This window comes from Podarcis cretensis, assembly GCF_951804945.1.
Source record: "Podarcis cretensis genome assembly, chromosome: 6".
Lineage (NCBI taxonomy): Eukaryota > Metazoa > Chordata > Lepidosauria > Squamata > Lacertidae > Podarcis > Podarcis cretensis.
Genome location: NC_137175.1, coordinates 31,356,771 through 31,384,726, shown reverse-complemented (window position 1 = coordinate 31,384,726; position 27,956 = coordinate 31,356,771). Strand labels below are relative to the sequence as shown.

The 27,956-nt window shown below is 42.4% G+C and overlaps 1 long non-coding RNA gene across 1 annotated transcript; it reads left to right on the top strand.

Annotated features, from left to right (window-relative positions):
* Positions 1-332: 332 nt before the first annotated feature.
* Positions 333-27,208, top strand: LOC307218126. Its single transcript, XR_013839800.1, has 3 exons — positions 333-427; positions 25,145-25,202; positions 26,942-27,208. It is a non-coding gene; the product is annotated as an uncharacterized lncRNA (long non-coding RNA).
* Positions 27,209-27,956: the final 748 nt, after the last annotated feature.

Here is a 27,956-nt window from a genome sequence, read left to right as displayed (position 1 = left end):
AATCAACCCCAGCCAGCACAGTCAGGGATGATGGGAGCTGCGTTCTAACAACATCTGGAGGGCTACAGGTATTCATCAGTGTGACAGACCAAGAGATGAACTTAAATGGAGTCTATATTGTGGCTTAATAGCACACTATTAATAGCACACTCCTTTGTGTCCCGCCTTTTCTGTGGACACTGTATTCTCCAGTCAACGATTTGGGGATATGGTGGAATTGTATTCTAGCTGTCATACAAATGGAACTTCTTACAGTCACATGATCTGGTTCTGTCATGAAGTTGGAGCTACCTAGCAATAAAGGCTTCCATAGTAACCGAACACACAATCAGACATGCTTGAGGCATTACATACAACCTTCCCCAACCCTGCAAAGAGATACAACATTAAAGCATGGTTTGTCTTCCTTTGTCTTGCGACTGAAACTGTGAGTGAATGTGTTTGTTACATATTGATCAGTATTTTGTAAAGTGATTGGAAATCTATTGTTGGGTGCAGGGGAAGACTGAATCTGTGGAATGTTAACTTACCAACCCAGCTAAGATTATAAATGTGGACGTACCTCTTTACTAGGTTAACCTGATGGTGCTTAAGCTTTGATTTATTTTAACTGAGGTATAGTCAAAAGCAAGAAAATCCTGTGTTATCTAGCTTCCAAGTTCCAGTTTCATACTTCTGAGAGTGCCAAATCTAATGGGTTAAACTTCATGTATGGCATCCGTGCCAAGCTGCAGAAATTCAGAAAAAAACCGAGCCTGTGAAATTTGTGCTCTGTACTATGTAAAAAAAGAAAAAGAAAGAAAACCCATGAAATATATTTCATCTTTCATTTCGAAATTGCATTTGACATCTAAGTTAAATAAAATGTTCCTGAGGTCATTAAAACTCAGAAATAGTACAAGACTTAGGTTTACCATACTTTCAGAATGAATCAAGTTTCTGAACTTGTTTTAATCTCCATATAATTGCTTTTCTGTATATGCTAACCTTTAGAAAATGAGTTTAATAATTAGTCATCTCAGGCTAGTTAAAAGCAACATCCTGCCCTTAGTACAGTTTTATTTTCAACAAGAAATTGATGCCAAAGTAAATCCTTCACCGTGGATGGAAACTTAGCTGCAGGCCACACATACATTATGGATACTTCGATACCTCACAAAATCAGCGCTCCAGAAATACTTTTCTCCTGCCCAATTTGTGACCTGGGGAAGCTGCTAATTGTGGAGCAATTGCCAGTCATGTGTGGGGACGATTTTTTTTTAAAAAAATTAAGTATATAAATAAGATGCTCTAAGATAACCCATTGTGACTGCCCACTTATTACTAATCATACAGTTCCTTATATCTTTATTGTGGGGCAACTGTGTCTTGGTGGCCTAGGATACTGCATATTAGATGGCTCTGGGCCTGAATTGGGCAGTGGGAATCCTGGCTGTGGTTTCCACTGCCTGCCTATAGCAGGGGTAGGGAACTTCAGACTCAGAGGCCTCACTGGACCTGCTCTGCCTCCACATTTATCTCTCCCACCCACATCCTCAGTCCTATTAAGATTCCACTGGAGGGCATGGTGGCAATACCAGCTACAGGAAGTGGTGTTACAGCTTGAGAAGAAGAGTAAGGTCCAGTGGCAGCTTTTTGGTGCTGCTGGGCCTGAAACAAATGGATTGGGCCACTTACCTGCTTTTCCTTTCTGAAGTAAATGAATGAACAATGCATAGATCAGAAAATCAATTGCGTATTTGAAGGAGGAAAATGCCCTGCATAGTGGCTCGTTTATGCTTTCTGCTCAACAGCCACATGGTTTCAAGATACACCCAAAGACATCATGGGGGAAGATTGTTGCTTCTGCAAAAACAAACAAACCGTTGTTCTAGAAACTGCTACTCTCCTTTTCCCCTTCTGTAACAAACAGTGAATTCCTTGATAGAAATGTCTTCTCCTGTGTGACTAGTAATGCTTCCAGGTGTGTGTTTATTATGGGAAAAGTGCTTTGGAGCCATGCAGGTTTTTTGTGGCATCCACACGACAACCTTGGCATCAAAATGCCAGCCTCAAACCCCCCCCTTTAATCTGGATTTACCCTTCCCACGGAAAACCTGACATTAAAAAAATTGTTGCCAATGACCTGTTTGCAATATTAAGCTCTTGTCTGGAGGCACCCTTGGTGATCTTCTCTGATCAGGATGCAGGCTCCCCAGGTCTGTCTTTGTCAAGCCTATCTATATTAAAATCTCATCTCATTTATATCTGCCGGTTGCCATTTCACTATCTGTTTGTCCCTTCTTGTTGTTTTTATTAGCTCTCCTAGTTCATTATGTTTGGAATTCACTCTGAGCAGGGCTCGTATTGCTGTCTGTTCTCAGCAGCGGTGGGGAAAAACAACGCAGAAAACAGCTGTTAGGTGCACATTGGATGGGGAAGAATCTGAAACTGAAGTGGGGTGCCTGGGAGAGATTCCGAGCTTGTCCAAGGTAAAGCAGACTCTCTATGAGGTGGCATGAGTCAAAGCAGGGGCACCTGAAGTATCTGATTGATAAGTAGATTTCATTTCTGCCCCACCTTTTCATCCAAGGAGCTCAAGGTCACACACATGGTTCTTCCCTATCTAATTTAATCCCCACAACAGCCCTATGAGGTAGGTTTGGCTAATAGGCAGTGACTGGCCCAAAGTGTGCTTCTTCACATGGTAATGGGTACAGTTCATTTACTTCACTTACTTCAAAATATAGTAAGCCTACTTTGCTGTATGATCCCTAGAACTCTGTCCCAAAGTCCTTTTCTACTGGCAACCTAAATGTGAGGCACCATAACTGAGAATGCCTTCTTGCCAGTCACCACCTGTAATGGCATAAAGTTGATTACACCTGCACCCAGATCATTTAAGGGCATATATTCTGGATGGAATTGAGCATCTGTTTCTTGTCCTGGAATAGATGGCTGAACAGTCTGTAAGTTTGAGGAAACAGAAGAACACTGCTAGTTGTTGTTCATTCTTTTTTGTATTTGCCAGATTGTTTAAATAAAAAATAAATATTTGTTATTGGAGAGAGTTGTAGGCAGTCCAGTTTAGTATAAAACACAGCTGCTAGGTTACAAATGGAAATTTCTGAGAATAGTCCAAGCTAGAGGTCACCAGGGCATGAATAACTGTGGCTAAACTTTCTCCACTCAGGACTGGCTGCAACTGGTGCACCAGCCTCAAGTGTTTGTTGGAAAGTGCTGCATTCTTTGTTAGGTTACTAACTGGGGCTCCTGTGACTGTGCTGCATCTGTCGACACCTGAAGACTTTCAGTCTGATCCTTCAGAGGGAACGTATGCAACCCCATCCATAACAGGTTGAACACCCACCCACAGTCAGATGAACCACCTACCAACACCATCTCCATCTTACTTGGGTTGAGCATCAGTTTAAAAAGGTAAAGGGACCCCTGACCATTAGGTCCAGTCGTGGCCGACTCTGGGGTTGCGGCACTCATCTCGCTTTATCGGCCGAGGGAGCCAGCGTACAGCTTCAGGGTCATGTGGCTAGCATGACTAAGCCGCTTCTGCCGAACCAGAGCAGCGCACAGAAATGCTGTTTACCTTCCCGCTGGAGCGGTACCTATTTATCTACTTGCACTTTGACGTGTTTTCAAACTGCTAGGTTGGCAGGAGCAGGGACAGAGCAAGGGGAGCTCACCCCATCGCAGGGATTCGAACTGCCAACCTTTTGATCGGCAAGTCCTAGGCTCTGTGGTTTAACTTTAACCCACAGTTCATAATATGATGGTTTCTTTGAAAGCAATTTAGAAAAGCTCAACTTACTTCTAAGAATGGCCTCAGAATTTAATCTTCACTGAAGGTGAAGAAAGACACAGCTGGATGGTTTCCAGGTTTGCTCAGGTGTGTTGGTGCAGCTTCACAACACTCCTGAAAGGTAGGTTAAGCTGACTTAGCAAGTGTTAGATTTAGGAATGTAGGAAGCTGCTTTACACCAGCTGGAGATGGCAAGGATTGAACTTTGGATCTTCTGCCTGCAACACAGGTGTTCTGCCATTAAGCTACAGCCCATCCGTTTAGTATATTACTGTCCTTTGTTAGGTTACTGATCAAATATCCTAGTGCTGGACTACATAGTTTGTGTTCCAAGTCCACTTTCATGGCCTGCCCCTAGTATCTCATATCTTCCATCTGCATGAGCAACTAGGGTGAGGACAGACACTGGCGGAGGAAGAGGAGTGCGGGGGGAGCGCACCGCCCCTGGCAGCGTGATCCCAGCAGTGTGCCATCACAGCTGCCCCCCCCCACACTGGGTGCCCCGTCCCCACAGGCGGTGCCCCCCGCCCCCAGGATGCATGCCCCACCCCTGCGGGCAGCACACCCTGCCCCCGGGACGTGCACCAGCCCTGCCCCGGCCTGCTCTCTGCCCCCCGGTGCCAGAGCATGAAGCTCTGCCACTGAGGACAGGTATTCACTAGCATTGGTGTGATGACAGCTAAGCCATTTAAATCCATGTGCCACCCATCCCTGTGCTTCTCTATTCAGAAGTTAGTCTCAGAACTTAGTCAGTGGTGCTTACTCCCAAGTCGGGATGGGAAAGAAATGGGATTCAATTCAGGTGCAAAGTTGAATCTACCTAGTTCGCACTCCCCCAAAACAACACATAAACCAAAGGACCACCATCCTTCAAAATTCATACTTCTCCAACCAAGTAAAGTGCACAAGAATTACTTTACTAGGTACAGATAGGTAGCCGTGTTGGTCTGCCATAGTCAAAACAAAATAAAAAAATTCCTCTCCTGGACAATGACAGTTCTCTTTCTCAAGCTCTGGGAGGAAGACCTTTCATTGCCTACAGACAGCCACCCAATCTTAAACAACTCCTAACCCACAATAATACTACAACCAGACTTAACACGGACACTGGCACCAGAGCCTGCAATAAACCCAGATGCCAACTTTGCTGCCACATACACCCGGACAACACCATTACTGGCCCCAACAACATCACACATACCATCTCGGGACTATTTAATTGCTCATCGTCTAACATTGTGTATGCCATCAAATGCCAACAGTGTCCTTCAGCTCTCTATATTGGACAAACAGGCCAAACCTTACGCCAAAGAATAAACGGACATAAATATCTGAAGAAGTGTGCATGCACACGAAAGCTCATACCAAGAACTAACTTAGTTGGTCTTTAAGGTGCTAGTGGAAGGAATTTTTTTATTTTGTTTTTACTTTACTAGGGTCAAGCATGCATGTAAACACATATAGTGGTGAAAACAACTGAGAAAAAAATTGCATTAATTTAGGGGGAAATGCTTTGCAAAAATCTGCATATTGGACAAAAGTCTTCATGTTTTAATGATGACTTAAACAATGATTTTTATGAGGACTTAAAAAAAATTCTAAAGCTGATGTAGAAATGTGGAGAACCAAAGTTAAAACCAGAAAAATAAGAAATGGAAAGAAGCAGAAATGGTGGGCAGATTTTCTGATCCTTAATGCCAACTAAGTGTGCAGACTATTGTAGGCCTGGTATAGGTAATTTAACTTCTTTTTTAAGATGGTAAACCCAAGCTATTAAACTGCACCAATATATATAATACAATGCAATGTACCAGTTAATATTTCTGTGGCATGCTGCGTTTTCCCATCTATCTCTTCTCCCTCCCACCACCCCCATCAATTTGACCAATACTGAATTGTGTTATCTATTTGTTCCTGGCTCATAGAAAGTGGATTGGTGTGGGGTGGAAGCCCAAATACATGCAAATACACTTGAATAATGTATGACCTCTTTCAGTATAAGTACTGCAGAATCTTTTGCTTGTTTCTCACAGATCTTGAGTTGCAAAGAAAAGGTAAAAAAACAACAACACAAAAAAACAAAGTAACGGGGGTAAGTTCATAAATAAGACATTTTCAAAAATAAGTGTGATGCTCTATAGAGCATACATGACTTTTTAAAAAAACAAAACAACACAACACTATGTGAAGCTACAAAATGAAAAACATAAAAGTTACTCTGGAAAACTCTTCTGTTACTTCAACTTGCAAAATAGGGATTCATTTCTAAATTAATTAAGAGTCTGAAAGCCTGAGCAAATTTATTTTAGGATAATCCAGTCCAGATCCTGAGATAACTCCAGTGCTTTTTCAGGCTGTGTATAGATAACCAAATATGCAGATGATTCTTCATCTGGTGATTTGCAACCCAAAATCTGAAAGAGGTCACACCACCAGCATCACAATCCTTGCTGGGTTTTTTCAATTTGCATTTTCCCCCCCAGAGGAGAAATGATGGCTGTTGCAGCATGTAGCTCCAGAGATACATCTGCGTACCTCCTGCAGTGCGTTAGAGTGTGCTGAGGTGCATCACTCAAATTGCACATTGCATGCAGCAGCTGATGATGGAAGCCATCCCAGAGTTGTGTTCCAAGTAATGTCACACACGGCCCCTGCTTCAATCTGCACACTGCTGCCAGGACAGACTACAGCAAGCTGTCCCAGAAGCAGTGGCGTAGCGTGGGTTATCAGCACCCGGGGCAAGGCAAGTAATTTGCGCCCCCTAACCCATGGATTTGTGCCCCCTAACCCGTGGATTTCCCTAACCCCCAGATGTTGCGCCCGGTGCGGCCGGCCCCCCCTGCACCCCCACGCTACGCCACTGCCCAGAAGGGTGCCTCAGGATCCTCTGTATTGCCACACAGGATGCTGAAGGAGACCTGTCACATTCTGTGTAACTTCCGCGTTGGCTAGAGGGCAAGAGAAGAAAAGCAGTTAAATATATCTTCAAAGCCCTACACTGTTTTGCCTCCCTTATCTGAATACACTTATATCCAGATACGTCCCTGCCCGTGACCTTTACTTCTCTCACTCCACTACCTTCAGCCATCATAAGGCCTGTTGCTCCATCAAAATATTCCACCCTTTCTGCCTCGCTACTCCATGCACATGGAATTGCCTCCCAGAAGACCTGCATGGTGCCACCTATCACACCTCCTTCATCAGTAGTGGAATCTGGCAACATGAAGAGAGTTCAACTGCCTAAAACATAATGGCTTTGGGGCAAGATGTTGAGTCACTTAACCCCATCAGAGTTCCCAGGTGCTGACAGCTTCTTGGTCCCTTGATGCAGAAAGCGGCTTTTTCAGAGCATCATAGTTGAATCCCCTGTTCACTCTTTTCCCCCAGAATGAATTTGATAGCTAAGATTTATGGATGGCTATCATAAATCAACACATAATTATCTCCATCAGCAGCCTGCTGACAAAAGATGTTCAGGCCACTATGTTCCTCCTCCAGAAGTTCACAAACATTGCCATTCTCAGTGGTGGCATTGACTAAAGAGAAAAATTATTTCTGGCCTACTCAATTTCACTTCTAAGATAAACTTTTTAAAAAAAATATATTCTGGAGAGGCAGAACACACCTTGTTCATGGTGTGTGAGGAGGGCACTGGGTTGGGGAAGGTTGTTCTAGAGCAGTGATGGCCAAACTTGGCCCTCCAGCTATTTTAGGACTACAACTTCCATCATCCCTAGCTAGCAGGACCAGTGGTCAGGAATGATGGGAACTGTAGTCCAAAAACAGCTGGAAACCCAAGTTTGGAAATCTACATGGTTCAACATGTGAACACAGGTTTAGTTGGAAATGTACTACATATCCATTCCTATAGTAACATCACAATTTTCAAAGAAAAGCTTTAAAAATTACTCTGGGCATGAACCTAGGAAGCTGTCTTAGCTCAGTATTGTCTACATTGACTAGAAGAGGCTCTCCTATGTTTCAGGCAGGGAACTCTCTCAGCCTTTCCTGGAGAGACCAGGGATTAAACCTGGCAAATTCTGCACGCAAAGCCCGATGCTCAACCCCTGAGTTATAGCCCTTCCCCATGAAATAATTTTGTTGTGTGTGTGTTTGCTTATCCCAGGTACAAAACACTGAGAAAAATAGAAGAATACATAGAAGGAAAATTCCAGCAAGTGTAGTTTCTTCTGTTGCTAAATGCCATGATAGGAAAACTATACAACTGCTAGGGTTGCCATATTCTGAAGAGCAAAAAAGAGGACACATTTGCCAACTTCTACTTTTAACTATATGGGACGCGGGTGGCACTGTGGGTAAAACCTCAGCGCCTAGGACTTGCTGATTGCATGTTCAAATCCCCGCGGCAGGGTGCGCTCCTGTCGTTCGGTCCCAGCGCCTGCCAACCTAGCTGTTCAAAAGCACCCCCGGGTGCAAGTAGATAAATAGGGACCGCTTACCAGCGGGAAGGTAAACGGCGTTCCGTGTGCTGCGCTGGCTTGCGAGATGCAGCTTGTCACGCTGGCCACGTGACCCGGAAGTGTCTGCGGACAGCGCTGGCCCCCGGCCTCTAGAGTGAGATGAGCACACAACCCTAGAGTCTGTCAAGACTGGCCCGTACGGGCAGGGGTACCTTTACCTTTTTACTTTTAACTATGGATCGCTATGACAACTTTCATTTTACATACCCATGAAAAAGAGGACATATGGCAACCTTCCAACTGCCAAAATATTCTTCTCTACCTAATATGTGTGTTTACTTGTAAGTAAGTTTCACCAAACTGTCTTAAAAGGGAGTTATCCTCCCACAAGCAAATGTGCCCATAGGATTGCAGCCTTAAAAGGTAAATGGGTTACCTCAGGGTTTGAATCTTGAAACTCTAACTTATTTGGAAGCTGTGTTCCATCAAAACTGGTGAGATTTCAACATAAATATATTCAGGACTGGAATAAAAGGCTTCTTAAACAGTGAGCAAAAACATGCAAACAAAATCTACTATCTACTGGGATAGATTTAAAATGCATTAACTGTGGCACAGTTAACTCAAATATCTTTTTTAAGAAGAGGAGGGAATGTAATAAGGATTCTTAATATTTTTGGAAACAATAAGATACCACATGATAGGCAAGCTAAACTTCCCTCCCCCCTAACAACCAGCCATGGTTCCAGTGAACAAAAAAATCAAGTTAGAAAATGTATTTACTAAAAAAATATATATCTATTTTCCTGCAAAATAATGTAAGAATAATGAGTGCATATTCCCTTTTGATGTGTATGGCACATGCTCCTTTAAGGAGAAATTCTGTATTTCAGAGATAGTGTGCATATCGTGAAATGAAATGGTTGTTATGGCAACAACTCTCAAAAGCAACTACTTAAATGAGAAATATGTTCTATACAGCCATAGAAAAATGAAAACATGAAAACAGAGACAGGGAGAATGGCCAAACAGAAGCAGTATGAGATGGTGAGAGCATTGCTGATTTACAGGCACATAGAAATGCAGAAGAAAGCTATTTATTTTCCTTCTTTTTGAAGCCAAAGTTTAAAGCTGCATCTGTTTTGGGGTACTTTAATAAGTTTTTTTTTAATTAATGTTTTCCCTTCGGTAATTAAAAATACCCCCCAAACCCCATATCATATTAAACTAACTTTATTGCTACAACGACTCAACATTAAAGATAAATAAATGACCCTGTGATAACAACTTTGATCCGTTTGGACACAGCACCATATTCATGGAGCAATGGCAATGGATGTAGCCAGAGTCTCTGCATTCCAAAAACCTCAGCCTTGTGGGACAAAAACCTCAGCCTTGGCTGGTAGCAGTGGGGCTTTTGAAAGTGTCACAGCTATGGCTGCATCTACAGCCGGACAGGGCAGAAGGGGGTGAGGGGCAAGGTGGGAAATGCCTCTCCTGTGCTAGCTCTCAATCACAGCTGGTGAGGGGAGAGTTAACCCTTCCTTCCCCACCTATGGCATCTGCCCCAAATACACTCCCTGTGTTGCAATTAGTCTTATTTCAAGGGTTAATTGCATTTAAAGGGACCCCTGACCATTAGGTCCAGTCGTGACCGACTCTGGGGTTGCGGCGCTCATCTTGCTGTACTGGCCGAGGAAGCCAGAGGCCAGCATGACCAAGCCGCTTCTGGCGAACCAGAGCAGCGCACGGAAACGCCGTTTACCTTCCCGCTGGAGCGGTCCCTATTTATCTACTTGCACTTTGATGTGCTTTCAAACTGCTAGGTTGGCAGGAGCTGGGACCGAGCAACGGGAGCTCACCCCATTACGGGGATTCGAACTGCCGACTTTCTGATCGGCAAGTCCTAGGCTCTGTGGTTTAACCCACAACGCCACCTGTGTCCCTTTGCATTTGGGGAGGGCCACTTTTGAAGGGATCATGGGTAGGCATGAAAGAGTTAACTCTCTCCTCCCTAGCTGTGACCCTCGCACCCCCGCCCCAATTTGCTCTTCCTTTGCTGCAAATAGACTTGCGGGCGGGGGGGGGGGGCACACTTTCTTTTGGCTCTGTTGATTCAGTAGATCCTACTGCATATCTGCTTTAGGTCAAGCACATTCTTGTTTGGGAGTTTCAGTCTTGGCTTAAGACCACGTTTAACCTGCCTGCTCTTTGTCTATAGGGCACAATGTCCAAACACTTTCTTAAAATCCGGTAAGGCTTTGCAGGGTCTTTCTCCTCTCGTCTCCCACAGTGCATTTATTTCTGAAAGCAAGAACAAAACCTTTGGTGGAAACCTTATATATTTATTCTGCCTTGGTTACGTGAGTAAAAGCACAAACAGTTTTTAATTTTGACTTGTATAAGCCTGCAGTGAGAAAATTTGAGAAGCCTTGCTGTAAGGGGGATGGTTGGTGCAGTGATTATATTTTCCAGGTTAGTGGCTAGAGACTGATGCAATGAAAATGCACTCTACCAAATGCACTCTTCTTCACATTTCCTCATCACTGCCCTAGTTTTATTCGGAAGCCTAAAAGCAGACACGTTATTCTGAAACTCTCATTTAAATCTCTCCTTAAAATCTGCTAATACTATGCCCTCTCTTGGGCTGTCAGGCCGTCAACTTTTCCATCTTGCTAGCTGCTGAATAACCTGTTTTGCTACTCTTTTTCAAAAACTCCCCACCCCTCTTTTCACTCTTGATATGTTTGTTCTAAATCATAAACACACTTAACTGGTAGACACGGGGACAGCTGCTGCTGCTGCACTCAAGTCCTGCTTTTGGGCTTCCTGTGAGCATTTAGTTAGCCAACATGAGGAAAAAAATGCTGCACTTGATGGGCCGTTGGCCTGATCTGATGCTCTAATGATAAGTGAATATGCTATTCAGTTTCTCATTTTTCCAATATTCACTTCACCATATTTTTTCTTCAGTTTGGAATTTTTTAAAAAGCCCCAATAAAAATCTGTCATTATTTTAGTACACATTTCCCCGAATATACCCATTTTTGCATGCAATTTCATTTAACACACGTTTTTGAAAGCACTTTCCCCAAATAGAATGCATTTTCACCAACATATTAATTTTCATAACAACCCCCCTACAATATACATATTTTTGTACACAATCTAGGCTTGCCATATTTCAAATAGTAAAAACCAGGACACCCCGAAAGTTGTTGAGCTTTTTGACTTGTCTAAGATCCAGGACAAAGTGCTACCTTTCAGAAATTCCCCCTGGACATAAATTCTGCCTTTGAAATCCCAATATCGTCTGGGAAAATCCGGACGTATGGCAGCCCAATATTTACTGGAGAATTGCATTGCAAAATTCAGAGAACGGTGAACTTTAAAGATAACTGTGATTTGGTTTGCATATCATCTCAGACAAGTGCAAATTGGGCAGGTTTGCATTAAAATGTGAACCAAACTGAATGGCTACCCCATCCCCAACTAGGGATTGTTTTGTATAACTGCATAACTGTATGATCTGCATTTATCTCCGATTTCCGCTCCCCCTTCACATTTAAGCACACACACAACTACATATTTTTAAAACACATTTTCTTTCAAAATGCACATTTTAAATTCTTGATATATTTTTTTAGCTCAGAACTATGCCCCAAATCCAGGAAATTCAAAACCTGGTGACTAACTTAAGTTCCATTCTTCACATTAGTCTAGGGGTTGAGTCAACATGCCCTAGTCTTCCATGATTGTTCCAGTGGAACATTGGGCAATGTTGGGCAGTTGATCAAGACCCAGTGGGTGTTTGAAGCCAGCGCAATCTCCAACCCAGGAAATGTGGATTAAGATATGCTTGCAGGGCCTCTCTATTGGTTCTGCTAAATGACCACCTGTACAGGCTCCTTCCTCAAGAGACATCTATAGCAGTCATTCTACCAGGCTATAGGAGAGAGAGAAGAGGTTGCGGGGCATCTCCATCAGCTTTGCTGAAATAATAATAATAATAATAATAATAATAATAATAATAATAATAATTTATTATTTGTACCCCGCCCATCTGGCAGGGTTTCCCCAGCCATGCTGGGTGGCTTCCAACAAAGACAAAAAATACACTAAAACAAAAAATACACTAAAGACTAGCTACACAACGCTTCTCCCTCAGGAGGGTGGCTCACAAAAGAAAAATACAAAATGAGAATACATAATAAAACAAAAACAAATCAATAACTTAGGGAATTTGGGGAAGTTTTTAATGTCTGATGCTGTATTGTTTTTAATATTCAGTTGGAAGCCGCCCAGAGTGGCAGTTATTATTATTATTATTAACTCCTCACTCCCACAAACACATTAAAAAAGCCATAGAATGTTAATCACCTGGTTTAAGTGAAATGTTTTTGCCTGGCATCTGAAGATATGTAATGGAGGCACCAGGCGAGCCTGACTAGGGAGAGCATTCCACAAACAGGGAGCCACCGCAGAAAAGGCCCATTCTTGTGTTGCCACCCTCTGGAACTCTTGTGGAGGAGGCACACAAAGAAGGGCATCAGATGATGATTGCAGGGTCCAGGGTGGTTCATATGGGGAGAGGTGGGAGAGAGATTCAACTGCAAGGTCTCACTATTACCTTTGCTGAAACACCAGGAACTTTAGCCTGCTCTCCAAATTGTTCCATTCTTAGCGTTCACTACAAGAGCTCTGTAACTAAGCAATACAGCCAGAGCTTGCTTCTTCCCTATATATACCCTACCAGTTCCTTTTGGTTCATTGTGACTTTTCTATTGAGAACCTGAGCACAGGGAATGCCTTATTAATATCTGTAAGCTGCTTGGGAAGCCTTTTCAGCTAAAGTGTGGGATTCATCATCATCACCATTGATTGCAGAAGTGAGCAAGCAGCGGATACTTTTTGGAGAAGGGCAGTTCTCATAGCTGGGCAAGGAGGTAGAGAAAGCACAATGCAGGCTTTTTGTCTGGTTGGGGCCAGCCCTACCATTCCACCACGGTGCCTAAATATGTAGCTGTGCAGCAGCTGTAGATGCACGACATCATCTCTGAGAGGCAGAAAAAGCCCTTGCAGAATATTCCTAAGCCTTTCACTGGCAGAGATGAGTGGGATGGGAATAAACTGCACTCCCAGCCAGAATGCTACTGCAGATGTGAACATTCTCCTTCCTCTTTGTGTACAGCACCTTCCTAGCTTTGAGTTTCTTAGCAGACACAGACAACCAATAACTAGATCAGGATTTTGACTTGTGGGTGTGACAGGTAAAGAGAAGGATTTATCAATCTAACCCAAATAGGAGACAGCACTCTGGAATCCTCCTAAGTCACTTATGTATATGTCCAACAAGGCAAAGAACAGAGTTGTTAAATGAAAACTTGCCCCGATAAATCTTTTGTGGGGCTTTACAAACCTTCTGATCGGATTTGTAACTCTAGACGAAGATCTGTATATTTGCTGCAAGATTTGGAGGATTTAAAAATCCATCTCTTGACTTGTGAAACAATTCAGTGTTTTAGAAACCAGGTAGCTAAACCCAACTAAGACTAAAAGCACACAACACTTGGCTCTTGAAGGTTTACTGACAGCGTCTTATACACTGGAATGAAGAGATAATGTATGTAACTCAGGTGTATTAAATCCTGATTTTTATTAATAAACTCAGGAGTAATAGCTTTAAAAATAACCCTAAAGACATTGAGGAGAGCTTAACCCTTACATGTCAACTGTTTCTTAAACTTTCTCTAAATTGTAAAACTAAGAAGGGTGAGCAGAGCAGCTATTTCAGATTTTAGCTGGGGAAAGGCTAATATCTCAGAGATGAGTAGGATTCTGTTACAATGTTCTAAAAGACCTGGTCTTTCAACATTCAACATAAAATAGTCACCAAGAATTTAGAATATTTTAAGAGCAGACTTAGTGAATGCTTGAAGGGAAAAATATGTATATTTCCTTTGTAAACAACTTTCTCAAAAAGCTCTGCATGGGACATTTTTTCTGAGAAGGTGCATCACCAAACCCTTTGACCACCAAGTGATGGAGTTAGATTAATTCTTTCTGAATTAATGTTCTGTTTTTACTTCCTGAGCAGCTATTTTGCTATGTGTTCTCTGTTTGTGTACTTCTTAAAGGATTCTATAAGATTCACTTAGTGGGAAGCATAGCCAATGATCAGGGATGATGGAGGTTGTGGTTCAGCAACATTCAGAGGGCCAAAGGTTCCCTACACTTCATTTAAATCTTCCCTTTCTACATGGCACAGTCCTAATCTGGATCAGTTTTATGAATATGAACCAAGTGTAGAGGAAAACAATGTTCAATTACTGTATTTTCCCATGTATAAGACTAGGTTCCCCCCCAAAAAAAATAATATCAAAAATTAGGGGGCGTCTTATACATGGATAGTGCTGAGGGTGGACTGGCGATTGGTTGTTGCCGCAAAAATAGGGGGCGTCTTGTTAGAAGTAAAGAAGGATCTGGAAATATGGTCAAGGTTGAAACTTTCCTTGTTAGGCCGAATTGCTACTATTAAGATGAATGTATTGCCTAGAATGCTGTTTTTATTTCAGACGTTGCAGATTTTGGACAAGATGGACTGTTTCAAGAAGTGGCAGAAAGATATATCAAAATTTGTCTGGCAGGGCAAAAAGCCCAGAATTAAATTTAAGATTTTAACTGATGCAAAGGATAGAGGGGGGTTTGCCCTGCCGGACTTAAGACTTTATTATGAATCGGCAGCCTTTTGCTGGTTGAAACACTGGCTACTTCTTGAGAACACAGACATTTTGGATCTGGAAGGGTATGACAATAGCTTTGGTTGGCATGCATATTTATGGTACGACAAGGCAAAGGTGTATAAAGGCTTTAAAAACCATATTGTAAGGAAAGCATTGTATAATGTTTGGATTAGATACAAAGATTTGTTGGAAAGTAAAACCCCTCGGTGGGTGTCACCAATGGAAGCTAGAGAAGTAAAAAAGCTCAATATGGACTCTAAATGGCCAAAATATTATGAAATTTTAGAATATGATGGTGAAAGGGTGAAACTTCAGAGTTATGAGAAACTAAAGCCCAAGGTTCGAGATTGGTTGCACTATCATCAGATAAATGAGACATTTAAACAGGACAGGAAAATAGGATTTCAGAAAGAGAGGTCAAAACTAGAAACAGAATTGTTGGAACCCAATACTAAGAACTTATCAAAAATGTATAACTTGCTGTTGAAATGGAATACACAGGATGAAACGGTGAAATCAGCAATGATTAAATGGGCACAAGATATTGGTCATGATATTATGTTTGCTGACTGGGAACAGTTATGGACCACCGGTATTAAATTTACTGCATGTAATGCTTTAAAAGAAAACATTATGAAAATGATCTATCGGTGGTACATGACCCCAGTCAAGCTTGCAAAAATTTACCACTTGCCTAATAATAAGTGTTGGAAATGTAATGAGACTGAAGGCACCTTCTACCACCTTTGGTGGACCTGCCCAAAGGTTAAAGCTTTCTGGGAAATGATCTATAATGAAATTAAGAAGGTCCTTAGGTGGACTTTTCCTAAGAAATCAGAGGCTTTTCTCTTGGGCATGGTTGGCCAATTGGTGTTAAAGAAGGATAGGATTTTCTTTATGTATGCCACTACAGCAGCAAGAATTTTACTGGCAAAGTATTGGAAGATGCAAGAACTACCTACTCTGGAAGAATGGCAAACAAAGGTGATGGACTTTATGGGACTGGCCGAGATGAAGGGCAGAATCCGTGACCAGGGGAAAGAGACAGTGGAAGAGGACTGGAAGAAATTTAAAATATATCTTAAAAACAATTGTAAAATTGAGGAATGTTAAGATGTCAGGGGGTAAGAGGTAAAGAATTGCAGCAGTAACTAAAAAACTAAAGGAAACTTTATGAAAGGGAATTAAGACAATGGACTTAAGGGTTGCTAAAGAATCATTAAACAAGGATGCAGGGATGGGGAGGTATGGGGAAGTCAAAAGAAAGAAGAGTATGAAATGATGAATTTGAAGTTACATGGGTTTAATTGTTTTGTGTGCTTTGTCTGTTTTTTGTTTTTCTTTTGTTTGTTTTGTTGTGTTTTTACTATTTGTCTGAAAAACGAATAAAAATTAATTTTTTTTAAAAAAAATAGGGGGCGTCTTATACATGGGGGTGTCTTATAGATGGAAAAATACAGTACATGGAATCTACAAGTGGGACCAGGAACTAAATACTGCATTGCATCGTGGAGAACTCCTGATCAGGGTTCCAGCCAACTTGCCATGCCTTCTGCCAGGATACTTCGTTCCCCACTCTTATTTTATTCCTAAGGTTTTTACCTCTACTACTACAAACATCCCTCTTGTTCAGATACAGGATTTATCAGTCTGAAATTACAAACCAAAGCTTCTCCTGTCAGTGGCAATGTTTACAACATTAACAAAACTACTGAAAATGTGACGCTAGTAACAACCCACTCTTGGAAATCTACTTTATGGAGTATTCATAGATGGAGTGTTTTAGTAGGTGATGGTATGAACTCCCTTGGCAGGCCAGACCTGGACCTGGAAAACTGAATTCTATTTCCTATAACATTCAGAAAATTCAATACTTCAAGTCCAATTTGAAGCCCGGCTTCGGCTGGGGAGGGCGGGATATAAATAAAATTTATTATTATTATTATTCCCAGTAGCTCTGTTTTGGTTACATTAGTATAGCTAATGATTCCGCTCATAGTTCAAGAGCAGCTGCTTTCCCAGTCTTTCTGGGTTTTCTGACATGGCTTCCACAATCTTTAATGGCACAGGGCAATGTTTAGTAACAGAGTAATGTATAACACAAGAAGCCCGTGTAACATTAAATTTTATATGAGCTTTAATTAGACAACATTTATATAAAAGCCTTTCCTGTGTCAATTAGCTGATTGACTGTCATCTGCTTTCTGGGTTAGTGAAACTTGATCTTCTGTGAATGAATTTGTTTATTGGGGGAAAAGGTACCAGGGAATGGAAAAGAAAGATTGAATTAAATGTTGTATGCTGAGTGACAAGCTACATTTGATAGGGCTTTTAGTTTAATTACTTGTGTTTAATTAAGATATTTATTCATCGAGAAAGTTCTTCATATTAGTAAGATATTGGAGAGAACCTTGTTTGCTTATGATTTTTAGATACATTTATGATATTCAAAAAACTGTCAGGCACTCTCTTTAATTTAAAATGGATAATTTATTTGCTGGTGTCCAGAAATCATTACACAATGAACCATAACCCATGACTTTCCCCCCCATGACAGCCTAATACTTAGGGCTATATAGCTGGCCCATTTTGTATGCTCTGTTAAGCACTGGAAAAGCTCTTTTAAAAAGTCTTATCAAAGATCTGCTCGCCTGTATTGTTTAGTATTCTGTAGCCATTTTCAAAACAGCTTGATGAGTGTATAACTTGATTGAGATAACATGCAACTAGCTCAGTGTTATGGGAACAGTTCAGAAGTACTAGTCTTGTGTGTTATTTCAGAAGTTAACACATTGTGTTTTTTAAAGCATGGAACAAGTTAGGAAATTAAATGAGATTTCTCTCTCTACAAAAAGCATCCATGTTCAGATACAGGATTTATCAGTCTGAAATTACAAACCAAAGCTTCTCCTGTCAGTGGCAATGTTTACAACATTAACAAAACTACTGAAAATGTGACGCTAGTAACAACCCACTCTTGGAAATCTACTTTATGGAGTATTCATAGATGGAGTGTTTTAGTAGGTGATGGTATGAACTCCCTTGGCAGGCCAGACCTGGACCTGGAAAACTGAATTCTATTTCCTACAACATTCAGAAAATAGCTTGGTTTACTTCAAGTCCAATTTGAAGCTCAATCAGATACCCTCAGATCTCTGACAACAATGCCACCAGGAACAAGATGGGACCTGATTCTCTTCCACCAACCCTCTGAGCCACCAACCCTCCTTCTTTCTTCCCCATTTACCTCTCTGTCCCTGCCTGCCTGCCTCCAAACCCGCTCTCTAACTCCAAACTGCTTACACAGATGGTTCCTAGGAGAAAGGAAGGGGGCTACTCTGAAACTCCTGTGGCACCTATCATGCTTCTATGCAGGAGCAGCTCACGTGGTGGGGCAGAGTCACAGCCATAGCCCCCTGGCGGGAGCATCATTACTATTTCCTGGGCCAGTGAAGGGAACAGCATTGAGGTTGGGACAACACTGGTGCTCTAGGAATGTTGGATTGGCTCCACTGGTACACTGTGCAACCCTGACTGCACTACTGCTTTCCCCCTCCCTCTCCCTCTCCTGGTAAGTGATAGCAAGGCCACTGCTGGGAAGCTATTACCGTGGTTCTACCCCCCCCCCAGCAAGCTGCTCCTGCTGCTATGGCTGCAAGCCAGATGTTAGGAGCACTGGGAAACACAATTTCCCCATTGCAACGGGCAGAGGTCAATTGTGCTGGGAAAATTTCATTTCCCAGTGCTTGTGATGCTTGGTTCATAACAGTAGCTGGGAGCCAAGTTAAAGGGAGGAATGGGAGAGCTCCCTCTCTTCCTCTATTCCAACATTGCTACTGCTAGGAGTGAGAAGTTTTGGAGACAGCCTGCGTATTAGAGGGAAGCATAGAGGGAGGACTTGATTTCTTCTTTGGCTCACTTTAAATGTCATGCTCATCTCATGCTTGAAGTGAGCTTTACAAGTCACCGAGATACATATATTCCAGCCAGTAAGTAGACATTGCTAGTTTCATACGTAAGGTTTACATCACTGTCTTGCACTGCTCTCTCACACTGTTTCTTAATTTTAAATCTGATCATTGACAAAACGTAAGAGAAAGCAGAGGAGCTGCATTTGCAACGTGAATGAGCAACCTGGTTGATGCATGTTCCATATTTCCATTTAAAATCTGATGGAAATATATCTCCCTGCCATAAAAAAAGAGGGGCAAAGACCCCTTTCCCTCTGAGCCAATACTGGACCTAAGAATACCCCAGACTTGTTCATGCAAGGGAATGTATCCAGGAGTAAGCGCAAACAGGGTGCTATTTATCCTTGGGCAAGTGCTGCTCTAATGTCAGTTTTCTTGCAGATTTATTGCTAACACTTTATTCAGTGTCCCCCCTCAAACCAATTTGAATGCTCTCGCAGAAATGAAGCCTACAATACATACATATTCCTTACAACACACCATCTGAATGCCAAGTACAACCCTACAAATAACCTTATCTTTTTGCCTCCAAAACAACTCATCAGTGTGTACGTGCACAGAAATTGCATTGACAAATGTAATGTTATGAGTTCTGTGGGTGCTAGACATTTGTAAATTCCTGGAACCAGTAACTGTTAGAATTTAATCAAGCTCAGAATGTTAAACCTGGGACCAGACCCATGTGGAATCAGCAAGTGTCAAAAGCTTGTTAAACTAGTCTAAGATTTCTGTATGAGGTGAAAATACGGGGGATGAACCATTAACAAAACAATGGATCAAAGAAACAGAGATGGGACTCCTCCCTGAACAGATAAAGCCAGGGTTTACAGTCGAGAATTGGGAGCAATGTGAGTTAGAAACTTAGGTTAGGAAGAAGCTATGTGACAGAGACTCAAAGCAGCAGGCAGAACGTGGTGTTTGATGTCTGTTTAGATCCAGGGCTATGCCTATGGGAGAAACAATGCCATCTTGAGGTGCTAATGTTCTGAACCCCTCCATCATAGGCACTGGTGGAGGAACGGGGGGGGGCAAGGGGAGTGCACTGCCCCCGGCACCATTGGGGAGGGGGGTACCAGCGCGGCCGCCCCCAAGACACGCAATGTGCATGCCCCCACAGGTGGCGTGTCACACCCGCGGGACGTGTGCCAGCCATGCTCCCGCCAGCTCTCCGCCCCCGGTGCCAAAACATGCAGCCTCACCACTGATCATAGGCTCAGGCTGTATATATGTGTAAATAAACAATATATCATAAAGCAGACCAACATCCCAGTGAGGCAAATCGGGACACGACCTCAACAGAGGCCCCACCCCTGTTCCCTCAGGCCCCACCCCTCCCTCGACTCTCGGCTCCCTCCCTCCCTTGTGGCTTACCCCTCCCCCTGCACTACACGGCTGACCAGGCCCTTACACACTTTTGTCCACTGTTGCTGCCTTCACCTCTGCAGCGGCGGCCATGGCCACTGCTGCTTCAAGGGCTGCAGAGACTCAGCTTTTCAGCTGACGTACTTCTGGAAGCCAGCACAGCTTCTGGAAGGAGAAGGGGGAGTGGGTGGCACATGGGCACAAGGTGAGAGGACATATTTTGGTCCTGTCTTTTGGTCCCACAATCTGGTGGGAGGCAACTGTCTCGCACCAGAGTGTGGGACCAAAAAAGTGTGCCTTTTACTCTGGAACAGCCAGAGTTCAGGAGCCAAAACAAGATGTATGGGAATGGAATCAGAAGCCGGGGTGGCTTCTGTAAATCCAGGATGTTCCACTTAAAATGGGACAGCTGCGCAGTGTGCATAAAGACACCACAGTCTCCACTGTGCCTCATTCCCCAAAGAAAATATGAACCTTGGGTGAGCACCTGGAACCCCTGGAATCGGGGTGGCGTGCAACCATAATGTTCTCTGAAATTAATATTATGATTCACTGACCAAAACCCATTTTCTAAGAATTCAGAGAAGGCAGTGGGAAGGAGCTTACAAAGCAGTTAGAAACTATATATTCTTTTCTGTGAACATTTTGTCTGCAATGCATTGCAAGGAGTATGAGTAAGATGTTCCCCTGTGTAGGTTGAGCTTTCACAAAGTTCAGGGCATTTTCTCTGGGGGGGGGGCGGTCTATGGTGATGGCCTGGAGAATTCCATCCCAATTCCAGGGTTGAGTGGCTGATGCCTTCTTCTTCCTGGTGACAGAGACTACCATGATGCTAAATGAGGGGACCTGAACTGACCTCAATGTGGCTGCCATTTTGAGTGAAATAGCGTAGAGTTCCTTTGACTTTTTGAACCTGGGCTAGCTTCTAAACTTTACCTCTGAGCTCTCAACCTACCAGCAGTCATTTCTTGAATGCCCAGTGTTTTAGCATGCAGCTACATGTATGTAACTCGTTGCTATGTCCATTAGAAGAGGGCTAGAACTGGGCATATCAGATTTACTTTAAAGCATGCTGATTAGAGAAGGAGGCTGCCTAGCTACAGTGTCCAGAAGCTCTGTTTTTGCTCTCTTCAGTTTCCACAGTTAAAGCAGTTTGGGTGGCTCAAATGGTAGCCCTCTGCTTCTGGGAGGAAAGCATGTCAACCCTGCTGAAGCAACATCTTTCTGCCATCATCTTGGAGCAGAGTTAAAATGGTTCTTAATACAGTACAGTGCTCTGTTATCTGCACTGAACAGGAAACGAATGCTAGAGCCATAAGACTGAACCTCTTGTGTATGTGGGTAACCGGTACCTATGAATAGTCATTAGAGCCAGCGTATGAGTATAACATGATGGGTCTTTTTTTATCTACATCCAGTAATTCAAAGGAGTCTCATTTTAACAATCAACATGGTGCGCTGTTTATGTATTTGTCCCTTACCATCCTATTTATCTTCCAGGAGATGTGCTGATCAAGGAACTATTAGCTAGGAATGGTCTAATGAAAGAACATTAGAACTTTATCATCTGGCATTAGCATTTAATCCTATATTTACACATCCTTGCTCTAAATACACTCTCTGCACTTACACTTTGCTGCTTCAGAGGCCTTCTGTCTCTCATGCTATGCCAGCTCCACTCTGGGTTTTGTCTATACAAAACTGAACTTGTTCTGCTGACAGGTGCAGCTTCTGCTAAGTCTTTTGATCATTGCACAAAACACTCATCCTGATGTCTTTTGATCTAAGCAGTGCACAGAAAATCTAAGGCTGTAGATTCATACTTCCCTATCCCCCTCCCCCTCACTTCCGGGGTTTAAATTGGAGGCTTTGTGGCTATAGATAAATGGCTCTAAATTGTTTGTCTTTAACTAATGCAAGTTTAATAGAAGCCGCTCAACTCAGCCAGCCTTTTGGAAAGCTTGTCTGAAAGCTTAAAAACTAGGAAGGTTTTCCTGCTAACTGATGGAGGGGAATGTCAGTTATGTAGGTGTGATATTACTTGTAGATTAAAGCTCTTCTTCCATCCCTCCCATAACAACTCATGTTTCTATGGAGAGAGTTAGCCTCTACATCGTATTTTGACTTTCTGCTATGCAGATCTCACGAAGCGACAGCATCCTTCCCCTGCTGGTTTGCAAACACATCTGCATTCCCTCTCTGATACCAAACCCCAAAGGGAATTGATATTGTGAATTTGTAAGGAGTAGGCTATATGCCTGTGTCCTTTCTAATTCCTGCATCCAACAAGGATCTAACTGCTGGAGTAGCCAGACAAGTTTCTTGGTAATGTCATTGTAAGTATGGGTTGTTAAGGTAACAAAGGAAGTGGTTGTCTGATAGAAGACAAATGGTGTGTCCCCCCTCAACTGTCTGGTACAGTCATACCTCGGGTTACAGACACTTCAGGTTGCATTTTTTCAGGTTATGGACCCGACGAAACCTGGAAGTACCGGAACGGGTTACTTCTGGGTTTCAGGGGTCGTGCATGCATGCTAAATCGCACTTTGCACATGCGCAGAAACGCCGAATCGCAACCCACGCATGTGCAGATGTGCCACTGCAGGCTGTGAATGCTGCAGGTTGCGAACGCTGTGGGTTGTGAACATGCATCCCACATGGATCGCGTTGACAACCCGAGCATCCACTGTAGTTAAAAGAACAAAAAGCCTAAGTTGAGGTGTGTCAATTAGAAGCTAGAAGCAATGAAGCAGGCTGGACAGCTGAGACACAATGCCTGATTTCTGCTGGGATCCCAGACCATGGCTATGGGAGAAGCAAGACCCTATTGGCGTGCTAATGCTCAGAACCCCTCCATGGCAATGAAAGCAACTTTCCATTGGTAGCTTTGTGGAGGATCCAATGTGCGTTTTGGGGTATTGAAAAAAAATGACCAATGATAAGGGGTAAAAATGAAGAAAATGAAAGGAGGTTGGATAAAATGGGGGAACGAAAAGGAATTTTGTGAAAGTGAGGGAGTGAAAGGGGACTGCAAATTCCCGTTGTATATTTGAGCAGGTAGTCAATAAATAATGACTCATCTGGAATGCTGGCTGCGGTGTGTGTGTGATTTTCCTGAATGGATTTCCCTTTTGAGAGCAATGTTTACGGCTTGAGATTGTCTGATTCATCCTGGAAGTGCCATTGTTCTGTCTAGTTTGTATGGGATTCCCAGTTGGTCGAAGAAGCCTGCATCCTGAGTCTAAAGCAGAGGTTTCAGGATGTCAAAACCCACAACTGGTGCTTTTTATTCAGTACTCAATTATGCTACCATTATTGCAACCTCATTTCCTGAGGAGAAATGAACTTTCTGGATCCTCATGATGACCTCACTGACAAGATGGTCAAGCATACAGAAAGCAACCACAGGATTGTATATAAGGTGAAAGAAGGAAGGTCATCCTTTCATATGGTCATCCACCAAAGCCAATCCTGTCTTCAGCCAAACCTATCCTGAACACAAAATGGAAGCAAGCAGTGAAAGCTACGTAACGCCACCCAGCCAGTACTGGCATACATCCCCCAAAAGATTGGCCACAAGACAACACATCCCTCTGGCAGAAAGAGGTTTCCTACCCCTGAAGGCCCCTGTGCAGAAAGAACATTGAACTGAATGAATGGAGATTGGGGGCAAGGCTAGCAGTCCATTTCCAATCCTCTCCCCCATTCAGCTGTGTGTGGAGCACATGTCTGCACAATGCTATATAAGCCTTTCTTCACTTATACTGGTCCCAAGCCATTTTGTTCCTCCTTGGGAATAGGGGGCCATTAGACTACAATCTTTGCAGCTTGCATATCATAATGAAAATCTTATTTCTTCCTGGACTGGTACATCAATAGGCATTTTAGTAACTGAGGAAGTACGGCTGCATGCAAAGCATGGAATGGGCCCTTCACTCTCAATTTTTTCTCCTGCAAGATAAGTGATAACTTCTTAATGTATGTTTTCAGTCTGGTAAATAAAAAGTGGCTACAATATACTCCGGTGCTCTAAATAGAATTTTATCCCCCAAACCCATTAAGTATATGTGAATGGGAATGGAGTCAGATGTGCTGGTTTGTATAAGTGGTACACTCTCTCCATGCTAAATCCATTCAGAAAAGTATCGAAGTCCATTTAGGGTCTTGAATACACTGCAGAAAGGTGTTGGCTCTTAAAATCAAACTTGGATTAAGCCACAGTGGTATAACTAGTTTTGCTTTTTTATAACATGGTTGAACAGATCTGTAGGATGTGGGAGCAACTAAGGTTTGAAAGGTTTATTAAACTCTGCTGGAAACCCTTAATTCATTCACATATTCTTATTTCAGGCCGCAGTCCTATACATACATCCCATCAGATGTTGCTGGACTCTAACTCCCATCAGCTCCAGCCAGGTCAGGGATGATGGCAGTTGGAGTCCAACATCATCTGGAGGGCACCAGGTTCCCCATCCCTGCTATACATGCTTAGAAGAGGGAAGGGCTGCCCAAGACATTTTGGCACATGAGGTGGACCCCATCCCCACCAGGGAAGAAGCGGTAAAGGAATATCTACATCAGGAACAAAGTGGGAAAGAGAGATTGACATTGGGTTCTGCTGCCCCAGTGGATACTGCCACCTGAGGTGGTCCCCTCATCTTGCTTCATGGGGCTTAACTCATCAGGGCTTCCTTCTGAGTAGGATTACACAGGATTGCACCATCAGTCTTTTGTAGGACACGAAAGACCTGGAAAATAATAATAATGTTACACCCTTTGTCTTGATTGTCTGGTTTTTACAAGTCTGCTCTTGTCTTTATTATATCATTTGATGCCTTCTCTCTTTTTTAGCATTTTGCTTCAATGTTTTCTTTCTTGGCTTTTGGAGTCCCATTAAGACAGCTACCAGGTGAGCTTCTTCAGTAGTCAGTTTACTGCAATATGGTTTTCTCTGTCTCATGTGAACCTTGCAAAATCCTTCATGATTTTTTTGTTCTAGTTAGCAAGCACCATCCGGTTATGCATCTATATAGATTAAATAGTAACTGGACTGAAAGCACAGCTCAGGGAACAAAAGTGCTCCATATGGGAACAATCTGTAGTCTAAAACATATTATTTCAGTTCTCAGTTTAATTAAAGTTTATTTTAAGCTAGTCCTCATCAACTAATGAAACAACTGTCAGTGAAGAATTACAGCTAGGCAGCCTTTAGCAGAGTTTAATCTCCAGCAGACACAAAGCTTGGAATGCAAGAGGTACCTGCATAAAGTCTATTGAAGATAGACAGCAATTTAACATTATTCAGCTTATGAATATCGATGCAGCAGTGATACAATGGCTGAATACAAACTTTATCATTAAGTAGGGATGTCGAAGAATTTCGACAAAAACAGAGATGGGAGTGGAAATTGCTGATGTTCATTTATTTGTCCCACGTCCAGAATAGAAATCAATCCAGCATATATGATCAGTATTCACTGTTGTTGTTGTTGCTGCTTTCAGTCCACGAGCAATACGTAAAAATTTTCCCCATTTGCATTGCATTTCCTTCGCATTGAAATGAATGGGGTGGAAGAACATAATGCCAATGTAATTTACATAAACTATGCAAGTTGTATAATTTGCTGCAACAGACAGTGGGATGAATAATATTGGCAGATGAACTGCAGCAGAACAGAAACAGAATGTCATGCAATGAAAATGATACCTTCTTACATAGTAAAGGTAAAGGGACCCCTGACCATTAGGTCCAGTCGTGACCGAGTAGGGACTGAGCAGGGACCGAGCAACGGGAGCTCACCCTGTCGCAGGGATTCGAACCACCGACCTTCTGATCGGCAAGTCCTAGGCTCTGTGGTTTAACCCATGGTGCCACCTGCGTCCCATACCTTCTTACATACCTATTAAGTGACTGATCCATGTAGGTCCCACCTTCTAAAATATGGGTCTGGCTACTCCAGTTTTTTTGCTGTAATAGTTTTATGTCAGGGTTGGGAATCTTTTTCAGCTCAAGGCCCTCAGCCTTTAAGTTTGTTTCAATATTGGCACTCTGAGGTCAAGATATCATTTTAGCTTCTTCTGCTCTTTTCCATGCAAAAGACATAGGTCTAATTGGGCAGATGGTGTTATCTACTTGTGGCTCTTGGAACTCTCAGTGGTGGTGCTGTTGGAGGTGCAGATGGGAACAGTAATGCAAAAGTTCTCTTCTTGCTGCTGCCACCACCTCATTATACTCACAGTAACCATAGGATATGTGTGACTAAGCACCAAGCCCAGGTAACTAGAAATGGGCAAATATGTGCATTTCAGTTTCTCTCATTTTCTCATGTTTCCAACTTTTAGTTCAGTTCTCTACACTAGTTTGCAATTATTATTTAAAATAAGCTTTCATGAAAATTCAACAGTTTAGTGCGAATTTCTTCTAAAATGCACATTTATATGCAATTTTGCCTAACATACATGTTTTTGCAAAGCAGCTCACTCTAATATAACATTGTTGTATGTTATTTTCATGAATATATGCATTTTTATGCATACACATTTTTGCACATATTACTTGGCTTGAGAACATATTGTTTCATAGACTGTGAATTAGCTAGGTTCACTTCTAAATGTGAACTGAATCAAATTCTTCATCCATCCATGCAGGTAACACAAGATTTTGATGTACAAAGGGAGCAGGCACATCTCCTCACCCAAGAAGATGACATCAATGGCTCCTAGCAACTTAGTGCTTCAGCTGATTAGTAGCCAATAAATGGACTGCATAAGGAAATATTCTTGTTTTAGCAGTGAAGGAGGTGAGGCAACTCCTAGTACCATAGCAAAAGGGCAAAATACTGCCTTCTCCCACTACCAGAAGCCTGGTTTCCAGTTTTATGTATTGTAGCTGTTGCCTTTCTAAAATATATTTTGCTCCAGTAAATATTATTGTTTCATTGGAAGAACTATTGACATCATTCATGTGGCTTAACTGTTTGCTTCTTAATATAGCTCTGTTTTTCATCTCTCTCCTAATAATAGTATCCACAAAAAAATTCTGGAAATTTAAAACTTGTGCAATGATTATTGAACCCCTAGTTAGGTATCCACATTTTCTTTATTTAGACCAGGAAACTTGACTGCCATGGAAAGGCCACTTTGCTTCTTCAGTTTCCTGGGGCCTTGGATAATTCATGGAGAGGCAATGAAACAAGTAAGATCAGGTACTCAAAGCTGGTGATAGCTGTGTGCCTCAATGGCAAGTTGTCATTTATGCTTCGCTGCCCTGATGTTCAGCATCTTCTAATTGCTTCTTGCTAGGCTATACAGTTGCCAAGTGAGAATTCAGTATCATTAACCAGCTTCATTTCTAAGCAAGTGACTACAGGGTTTTCTTTGCATGTAATCACAATTCTAAGTGTGGTAGTGCCTTGATACTTAGGTTTGCAGTAGCAATACAATGAGAAATCAATCATGTCTCCAAATGTATGTGCCCGATCTGAATGAAACTTTATAATGGAATTGCTCTTCCTTTCAGTTTTCTAAAACATTATCATTACCATCATTATTACTATTCAGTCAGTGTGCACAGCAATTTATTTAAAGGGTGCTCTGCTACCTTTTTTGATTTTACTTATTTATTTATGGAATTTATGTTCCAACTCTTTATCCAAGGAGCTCA